The sequence below is a fragment of the Ctenocephalides felis genome, unplaced genomic scaffold (assembly GCF_003426905.1).
Source record: "Ctenocephalides felis isolate EL2017-DRISC unplaced genomic scaffold, ASM342690v1 CF-g0.4_SCAFFOLD_00845, whole genome shotgun sequence".
Taxonomy (NCBI): domain Eukaryota; kingdom Metazoa; phylum Arthropoda; class Insecta; order Siphonaptera; family Pulicidae; genus Ctenocephalides; species Ctenocephalides felis.
In genome coordinates this window covers 53784965-53795984 of record NW_020536999.1, presented here as the reverse complement: position 1 = coordinate 53795984, position 11020 = coordinate 53784965, and positions in this window count along the sequence as shown.

Genomic DNA, 11020 nt, shown 5'->3' with positions numbered 1-11020 from the left:
TGTTTATAATAGCCCCTTTTAGTGCTCCAAGTTAGCCACTACGAACGCTTCGGTCGATTTGACTTCCCCTTCCATGCCTTCGCACATAGCCAATATTGTTAGGGTATATTGTCTAGAGCTATCTATTTATACTTGTTTATCTATGGTCTAGAGGGTATTCATGATGACAATTCCACATCAGTGTTGAAGTTTAGTTGTGTTGATTTCTGGTAAGTTATTTATTATACTGTGGGGAAATCAAGCAGGCTAGTCATGATTGTAAAAAAAACAACTGGACTTGTCATTATATTATATATTTTGATATGTTGGGAGTTTATAATTTAATATATTTTCATAATAATTACAACTTCCACAATACATTTTCGTTATTGCCCGTTATTATAATATTTATTAGTAAGTTTTTTATATTTTTAACTTCCCGTACGGTAATTTATAGTAATCGCAATGAAAATTCGAAAATGAAAATTTTTATATATCTTCACGTTTCAAAGGTTTTGGCATACCTTATGAAACAATGGTTGTATGTGTGTGTGTTTTTTTTAACTTCCCGTAGGGTAAGTTATTGCAATCGTCCAAAAATCGAAATTGAAATTTTTTACATTGCTCGACGTTTTGAAGCTTTCTGAAGATTTTGGCATACCTCAGAAAAAATGGATGTGTGTGTGTATGTATGTATGGATACAATTTTTTGTCCACGTTTTCGGGCGCACGGATCTACCGATTTTGAATTGTTCAGAAAACCTACTTTTCCTATTGATAAGGAGATGAGCTGATCAGTTTTTGACAAAGGCAGGTCTACCCGTTTCGGAGATACGGAGCAAAGAGTGCAGAAAATAGAAATCGAGTTTTTGAGAGTTCGGATCATTCGAATTGAATGATCCAAAAAACATTCAATTCGTAATGACGGGGGGAAGTGGTGGTTAGTTTTTCGCAAAGGTCCAGCGGTTTCAAAGATCCAGAGGTAAACGTGCAAAAAATGGCAGTTTTTGAATGAACTAAGCGTCCGATTTGAAAGATTCAAAAAACTTTCTGCTTGTTTTAACAAAATAGTTGCTTTTGGAAAAAAAATTGTTTCAATTTTTTTTTCAAAATTTTTTTTTATTAAAAAATATTTTTTTTGTATATAGAAAATAATTCTGATTTTAATTGTAATTTTGACTTAAGTTCTAATATACTTCAAACAAATATTTTCTATTTTGCAATTCAGTTCATATAAGTCTTATAAATATTAGACAATGTTACAGTATTTATTTTTAATAATCTATTTGAAAACATCTAATATTCCTCGAACATTTTGCTGACATTTTGGAAATGCCTTTATGCATCCCAGCCTGACATATGTATGTGTGTGTGTGTGTGTGTGCGGATACAAATTTTTGTCGACGCGGGAACTCCGATCAACCGATTTTTGTTGATCGGATCAACCTATTTGAATAATTTAAAAAGCATTCGATTCGTATTGATAATGAGACGCGCTGATTAGTTTTTAGCGAAGGCAGGTCTAGCCGTTCCGAAAATACGGGACAAAAAGTGCCTAAAACGGTAATTGTTTTCATGAGAACAGAGTTTCCAATACAAAAAACATTTTACTTGTATTGACAAAATGAACAATTGATTAAATTTTTGCGCAGGCAGGTCTAGTTATGGACTCTTAATAAGCTAAAAAAAATTTCATTTGGCGGTCAAAAATGTTTATTGGACATATGTACATCAAACTATCAGATATTTTATAGAGATTTTAATAATGTGTACACATTTTGTGTAAATTTTTTTTGGGTTTCGAACCAAAATTTCTAATTACGGTACGGAAAGTTCCAGTAATTTGCCTTAAGGCACGATGCCATGCACCCCACTAGCTATATTTTACATCATTGCATTATTCCATGTTGTATGCTTAATTTAAATCATATTTGTGATTTTAAAAGTGACAACTATTCCGGATTCCCAACTAGACAAAGAAATCATTTTTCAGATTCCATATATTTCTGGCTTTTGTTTGACTCGCTATATTGATGATTTAATCACAGGATCACAGGCTTATCCAAAAATATTTTTTTTATATACAATGCAAGAAGGTTGCCAGACAGTGTTTACATTTTGTGTTGAGTTTCAATTTGATCATTCAAATGTTTTTTGACTTATATATTTGCACCAACTTACAGAGATAAAGTTATTAACTAATAAGTTTGAAAAATTGAAAATAGAGTTAGAGGTGAATAATTATAAAAATAAACAAAATCCACCGATCGTCTAGAAAAACTAACCAACGTGAGTTCCTATTATTATGTTTATTTATCTATGGTTCCTATCGAGTTACATCCGATGGCTTATAACTTTTTGAAATCGGTGCGGTCGTTTTTTAAAAAAAACGTTTATGAAAGATAAAAAATCGTATCACAAACACACACACAGCTTGATTTGAATAGTTGGGAAAATATAAATTTCTCTTACGGTATAAAAGATATTGAACTGTTTCTTACTTTATAGTATGAATCTGCCAAAGCCTAAACAAACAATATTAATAATCCCAGCAATAACATAATATGAAAGGCAAAGGCAATCATATTTTTTAACTTTCCGAAGGAGAAGTTTGCTTTCGTAAAAAAATCCAATTCGCTAATTTTATGTTTTCTCGACTTTTCAAATCATTCTGAATAGAATATCAAATTTGGAAAAAGTATGTGTGTGTGAACAGATTTTTTGTCGTAAATCGACGTTTTCTCAAAAACGGCTGGACCGATTTCAAAAATTTAAAAGCCATTCGATGCACCTCAATGGGGACTATTGTTTGTAAGTTTTGTGCGAAGATTGGCCAAGCCGTTTCTTTATAAATAGCAGAAAAGTGAAAAATTTATCGTCCACGTTTTAGCCCGCAATTTGAATCGATTTTGAAAGTTCAATAACCATTCGAAAGATATTGGTTGGGAATCGTGTTGATTAGTTTTTGGTAAAGATTGGCCGGGCCGTTTTCTTGTAATAAAGTGTTAAAAAAAATTCCATGATTTTTATTATTTTTTTACGGTAGATACCCATAGTCTTATAGATCATACTAAAAGATTACGGTCCTACGACAACTCGTTTAACTTTAAAAATTCGTCAAAGTTTGCAAAACAAGTATCGTTTTTCTGGCGTTTGTCAAAATTAGACATTTTATCGACGTTTGCACAAAAATGCCTGAACTGAAAAACGATAAGCCTCATCGAGATACATCAAATGGCTTTTAACATTTGATGTATCTCGATGAGGCTTATCGTTTTTCAGTTTTGTGCGACTATCGAGCCGTTTCTTTGTAATTTGGAAAAAAGTGTTAAACTTTTCGTCCACATTTAAGCTCATACTACCGGATCGATTTTCAAAAATCAAAAACTGTTCGAAAGATATTAGTTGGAAATGATACTGATTAGTTTTAGGTGAAAGTCTACCGAGCCGTTTTCTTGTAATTAACTGTTGAAATGGTATATTCTAAGGTAGAATATTTTTTAATTTTCATCACAGATGTTTTTATTTTACAGGGAATCTTAAAGCCTGAGTCTGGCCTATTAAATATATATATATATATATATATATATACATATATATATATATATATATATATATATATATATACATATATATATATATATATATATATATATACATATATATATATTGTTAGCGAAATATATTGTGTGAATGTTTGAATGGATGTTTGAATATGGCGCGGATCATGACAGTCCCGTGCAGTTGGCAATACTTGAGTTTGTGTTTGCAGTTGGCTATAGTGTGACTGTACGAACAGTGTGAATGTTGCGAGAAGGAAGTCGGAAACAGAGAGAGTCACAGAGTGTAAGCGTAGAGACGAACTAGTGAGAATATAGAATAAAGGTTATGAAGAGTACTGCACCGTGTTATTATTTTAATTAAGAGATTCCTGACAAATAATTAATTACAGAATATATACACAATAGTTTCAGAAGTGGGATTTACCGAGATTTTACCGGGATAATTACCGAGATAATTACGGAGATAATTAGTGTGTGATTTTTAGTTAAAGTTGTTATTGGAATAGGTGATTCCAATAATTACAAGTGCGTGTATTATTAATCAGGTGGATTAATAATTACGAGAGTTGTGATAGTAAGCAGGTGTACGACGCTATCAGACCAAGTGTGTGATTTTTAGTTAAGGTTGTTATTGGAATAGGCGATTCCAATAATTACAAGTGCGTATATTATTAATCAGGTGGATTAATAATTACGAGGGTTGTGATAGAAAGCAGGTGTGCGACGCTATCAGACCAAGTGTGGTGTTTTTTGGTGTTTTGTGTTTGTTTCGGCGAGAAGTGTAAAAGTTAGTTTAGCACGTGGCTGACTAAGGTGAACGATATAGTAAAAGATGGCAAGCAAGGCGTGCTAGCGATATTATTTAGTTAAGGTGCAGTAACAGTTGTGTGGAGAAATGCAGGATTGTGGAGAAATTTAAAGATTAAAAATAAAATGGCTACAGGAGTTAATAAAGAAATCATGGCGTCGGAAGCTCTGAGACTGCTTTCATTGACAGATCTTATAAATTTAATCAGATCTACAAATAGCGATAAAGTTGAGGATATAACGAGTAGTGAATTGTTGGCGATGCTGCCAGAATTTGGAGGTTCGGCGGAACAATGTGTGAATTCATTTTTCAAGCGTATAGAAGCCGTTCGCGATACGTACGACGTGACCAAAAGGAAGATGGCGGTGTTAATGATATCCAAATTGACAGGAGCTGCTAAGTCGTGGTTTTTTAGTAAAGCAGAATACGCCACTTATACCTACGACGAAATTAAGAGGGCGATGACAGCTTTCTTTCAGAACAGCGAAGATCGCATGACGAGGATGAGAAAGTTCGAGGCCCGGAGATGGCGGAGGCAGGAACCCTTTAGCTCCTACTTCCAGGATAAGATGGCGCTGGGCAACAGGGCGAATGTTACCGAAGACGATATGTTGGCATACATGATCGATGGGTTTGACAACCCGCTACTTCAGGCCCAGGCAAAAATGAATAGCTTTCAGGATTTGGGTACGCTATTGAGTGTTATGAATGAGTTAACGCCAGTGGAACGGGCCGTTAGTTTGGTGCAGCCTGCGCAACAGGTGCCCGACAGTACGACGATGTCGCTCAATCATGAAGATTTAAATACTGACATAGGAAAAGAGGTGACTAGTGAGCGAAAGGAGAATGATGATAATATATTGGTGATTGACATTAGTGACAAAGATAGTGATAAGGAGGTTGAAATTAATATAGTAAACAGTTTGGTAGTGGAAGAAAACTCATTTGAGCGAGTGTTGGCTCTGGAGCAAGACCAAGGCGAGAATATAAAAGCCGTAAGGTGTGAGCTAGAGGTAAGGGAGAGTAAATTTTATGAGTTGAGAGATGGCCTTGTATATCGAAAGCAAGGAGATGACCTCTCATATAATGTAATTAGGAATGAAGATGAGCAGTTGGGGCATGCTGGAGTAGATCGTACAATAAATGCATTAAAAACAAGTTACTGGTTCAGTGGAGTGACGGCCAGAATGTTATCGCGAGAGTCGAAGTTTGTGAAGTTGTTTGCTTGCCAAGGTACATCAAGCAAGGAGGTAATTAAGGATATGAAGACATTGGGTGTAAATAAATTAAAGTTAAAAATTCGAAAGTGTAGTTTTGTTTTGGTCTATTTAAGGTGTTATGTGGATAAGGATAGTATTAGACCTAGTGTAGTGATAAATTATCCAGTTCCAAAGACATTTAGACAGTTGCGATTATTTTTAGGATTAGTCAGTTATTTTAGTAAGCGTAGAAAGAAACTTTAAGAAATTTAGGTGATGACAATTTGTGGAGTGAATAATGACAATTTCTGGAAGTGAATAATGACAATTTGTGGAGTGAATAATGACTATTTGTGAAAGTGAATAATGTTGTGAATAAGTTAATGAGTAGTGCAGAATGACTATGAGTACGTAAGGACAATAAGTGATTAAAGACAGTAAGAGTAAGGACAATGATAAATAAATGAAATATTGTATTGTTGTAATGTGGTAAGGTAAAAGGTTGTAAAATAATGTATTATGAATTGGTATATTTCGCTAAGTAGATTTTGTTAGTCAATCGAGGGCGATTGTGGGGTCAGGTTTGGCCGAACTGTTAGCGAAATATATTGTGTGAATGTTTGAATGGATGTTTGAATATGGCGCGGATCATGACAGTCCCGTGCAGTTGGCAATACTTGAGTTTGTGTTTGCAGTTGGCTATAGTGTGACTGTACGAACAGTGTGAATGTTGCGAGAAGGAAGTCGGAAACAGAGAGAGTCACAGAGTGTAAGCGTAGAGACGAACTAGTGAGAATATAGAATAAAGGTTATGAAGAGTACTGCACCGTGTTATTATTTTAATTAAGAGATTCCTGACAAATAATTAATTACAGAATATATACACAATAATATATATATACATATATATATATATATATATATATATAGTAGAGGGAATTTATGATTAAGAATTCATTGGACAAAGTCTTTTTAATGGAAAGAAGGGAATTATCACGATTGGTGAGCTTTCAGCGTTGTCGTATCACTGCAAAACAACGAAATCTTTGATTGCAATCGATTTGTTTTCGTTGAATGGATTTTGGGACGCTGATTTCAAAAATGCTATCTGTTTTTGGATAAATCTACACATATCCCGCGAAAAATCGAAATCTTTGCTTGCAAAATCAATTTTTTTTAATTCGAGTTTTTTTTTGCGATTTTTAAAATGTTTTGATTGTTTTTGATAGATTTGGAGTCGAAAAATGGAAATCTTTGGTTGCGAAATCAAAATTTTACTAATGAAATAAAAAAAATTTTTTGCGATTTTTAAAATGTTTTGACCGAATCTGATAGTTTTCGAGGCGCTGATTCCGAATATGGAATCAGTTTTTGGGGAAACAAATTTCTTCCACCCCTACGACCAACTTGAAGTTTGAAAATTTGACAACTTTGAAGCTGATTTTAACTATGAAGACGATGATAAATTTGTAATTTTTTTGGTTTGGTATAAAGATTATACTTTTGTCTACATAATGCATTCATTAAAATTATTAATTTTATTCATTAAGGGCCTTAAAATTGCATTCGAAAGTCACGATTTTGGCCATTTTTGGCTGCCCCTGAAAAACCGGTTTTGTATGGAAAATATAGTAAAATTTGCAAAATTTTTAAATTACACCAAAGTATGTTTGGTTTACTGCTAACCAGGCGTAAATACGAATTTATTAAAAATTATCCTCTTTCTACTATTTCTTATCTTATATTATATATATATATATACATATATATATATATATATATGTATATATATATATATATGCGTATATTTATTTATATATATGCATATATATTTATATATTTGTCTTATATATTTATATATTTATGCATATATATTTATGTATTTGTAGATATATATATATATATTATGACGATTTTTGTAATGCTGACACTCAATAAATTTAATTATTTATCTATATGTCTTATTTATTTACACAGTTTGAAAAATTATTGGTTCCAAATATTTTTTTCAGTTAAATGGGGTTCGAACTGGCGAACCTCGAATTGTTATTCTGTCTTAAGCCGACCGCATCTTTACGATCTCAGCCATTCGCACAACTAGCACACAATTTTTTTAGGAAGCTTATATCTTTCATCATCAAAATAAGACTTTATATTTTTAAAAAATAGCAGGGAGTTTTGTATAACTAATTGGCCGAGATCGTTAAGTTGCCGCTACGGTTGCTCATTGTTTCTCGGTTCAAATCCCCAAGATGCTTGAAAATTCGAATGTATAGTTTTTCATAAATATCAAATATTAGTTCAAAATATTAAATTCAGGTGTCGCATTTCGACCTTGACACTTAGTATATTTCTGAAAAACAAAAAACTCAAGTTTCGCACTTGACTGTAAGAGAGATTCATAAAGAGAGAGATGACGAAGGTACAGGGAAGAACCACGGGAAAGAGAAGGGTAGAGGCAGATGATGAATAAGAGAGAGATGTGTATGATACATATTCTTTATTCAAATTCAATATTAATACAATATAGGAATAAAAATAACTTTTATCATCAATAACTCAAATAGCCGAGTGGTTTAAGGGACCGCATACTCGGTGAAATAACTCTGGAGGCACAAGGTGATGAGGATCGAGTCCAGCTGAAGGCGACGACGAGCAACTCTGAAGCAGAAAAAATGGAGCAGTGCTGGTGGCTGGCTGTTGGCGAGCGCAAAGGGTCCTGAAACGAACACACCAAGTGATGGTCAACCTGAGATCCATGATGCGAGGGGTTACACGCAGAGGGACACATTGCGAACCCAGAAATCTACCCAAAAACCACAACATGCAAAAATAACACCAAAAAAGGAAAAAAATGTGAAAAAAAGCGGAAAAAAGGGAAAAAAAAGGGGAAAGAGGAGGAGGAGGAGGGAGAAGCCTAAAAAAAAAACCCCCTAAGTCCCAGATCAATTTTTCTCTTTTCTGTTCAGCGTTGAAACTTTTTTATGTTTTTTAGTGTTCCCTCACACCAATTCCCAAAGCCAACACTCGAATGAAATCAAGTCCACGTTGAAATTTTCACAACGAGAAAAAATTACTGGGACTTAGTTAAAATAGTTAACTTTGCCCCAATAAAATTTTCTCGTTGTGAAATATTCAATGTGAGCCTCATTCATTCGAATGTTGGCTTTGGGATAATACAGCATGCAAAATTAATTCGTCTGTCTTAATTGAAAAGGTTTCAGAAAATTTGGACTTATAAAAAAAAATTATCTGAAAGGACTTGGACTTAGAAAAAAAAAATTATTCGAATGAATTATAATCAGAAAATTTGGACTTAAAAAAAAAATTATTCGAGAGAATTATTTAATTAATCGATGAAAAAAAATGATATTAATCGAATCAAAACTGTTTATACGACTTGATAAAACATTTGAAACCTTTACAATTAATCGAGACAAAAACAAATTTAGTTGACTTGAATAATATACAAATTATTAGAAAAAGCCATAAAAGAAATTCAATAAAACTTGTAAAATGAAATAAAGAAAAATGTTCGAAAACTTGAACATTAAAAACTTCAAAAGTGTTTAAAGCTGATTGTTATTCTTTAGAAATCGAGTTAAATAATTTTTACAACTTGAATCGAATAATAAACTTGTAAACAGAACTATATTTTGTCTAATCATTCAAGTCAACTCTTTGAAACTTTGATTGCAAGTCTTGATCAAAATTTTTCTTGATAATATAAAAATAAAAATCTATCATTTAGCTATGCAGCAATATAATTGAATAAATTTAAAATAAAATTACAGTAAAAGATTTTTAAAAGCTGCATTCAATTAACAATTTGGTAAGTCGTATTGAGTATTTGAAATATTTTGATCAAAACCAACAATTGTGTTATCCATAAATAAGAATGTACATGCAGTCAATATCGCTACAGGGAAAACACATGATTCTTGATACTGGAAATGTAATTTAAAAAATTGTTTCCGAAGGATAATGAACAAGAGGTGTCACAAAAAAAGAGATTTTTGTAACAAAGTAAATTTGTAATTTGTAATAAAATACCATCAATTTAGGAGTTACCTAAGGAAGAATGCTAGGGCCTCTTAAACAAATGAGTAATCGATGCTTACAAAAAGCTGTATTGGTTAACTAATAATTTGGTAACAAAAATTTAATATACATATAAGAATTCTGAATTCCACACAAAATCAGTTCATAGTGTTATTTATAGAGCAAAAGAATCTCTGGTGGAATATTATTATGGAATTGTAATAATATAAATTACCTTCAATGTCTTTCATACATACGAGAAGTACAAACTTTTATCTTTTATATTGATTTAAAACATTCATAAAATTTTAATTCATAAGTAAATTAAAAAAACTGAATCAACATGTTTTCCCCATAACAAATTAAATAAGAATTTTGTCTTTTACACATATGTCTGCCAAATTAATTTATTGTATTTTACGCATTGAAAAAAGCTACAAATTAATAAAGTTTTCCAAGTTTAACTTGGAATGGAAATTTAAAAAGTTATATTGACTCAAATATAATAATATAAACAATTCTTTCAGCAGATATATGTACATAATTATATGAATGATGCACGAGCCAGAAAATATTTCATAAAATATATACAGACTGCTTATCGGATATCAGATAAATAAAGGACAAGATATCAAAAGACTTTCGAATTTACTTTTTCATACATATATTAATTTAATATTCATTAATATATTAATGCAATATAACCAGCAGTAGATGTAAATAATATCAAAAACAATAATATCTAACACCATTTGAGAATTGGGCAAAACCCTAATAAAATATAAAATATAGTAAAACCTATGAAAATCAAATTTCATTTAATCTAAAATTAGTAAAATCGCCTTGCAATAGCTCAATAAAAGTGATGAAACTAATGCAAAACATAACTAATTTAATATTTATTATTTGAGCCCATACATTCTATCAAAAAAAATCTAGCCTTATCCGAACAATTAGTCAATCAGCCTTAAACAAAGATCCTTTAAATAAATATATATAAATATCTTTTAACTAAAAGCAAGATCGCAAACATAATTCTTTTGCAAAAAATAATGCACAGATCTGGAGGTAGTACAGAAAACTGCTCAGAAGATGAGAATATATTGAAAAAAAAAAATGATCGTGTTGAATAGCGCTTCCTTGTTAATTATGACTAAATCATATTATTCATGATATCTATATTACTTCTTTAAAAAAATTAATAAATGAAACAATATTTAGTAAATAATCATGATACTTAGCATGTTTTTCAAATTCTTGGAACGTAACCCCTCTTTTTGTACTAACTCTTTGTCCCGTATAACACAGATTCGCATAACGGTGCATCAGATAAATGCCTGTATATGATTCCTGAAACCTATTCTTTAACTCGATTTGTAAAAAAAAACATGCTTTGCACTTACATTGTTGTAAATCCTCTGCAGCAGCTC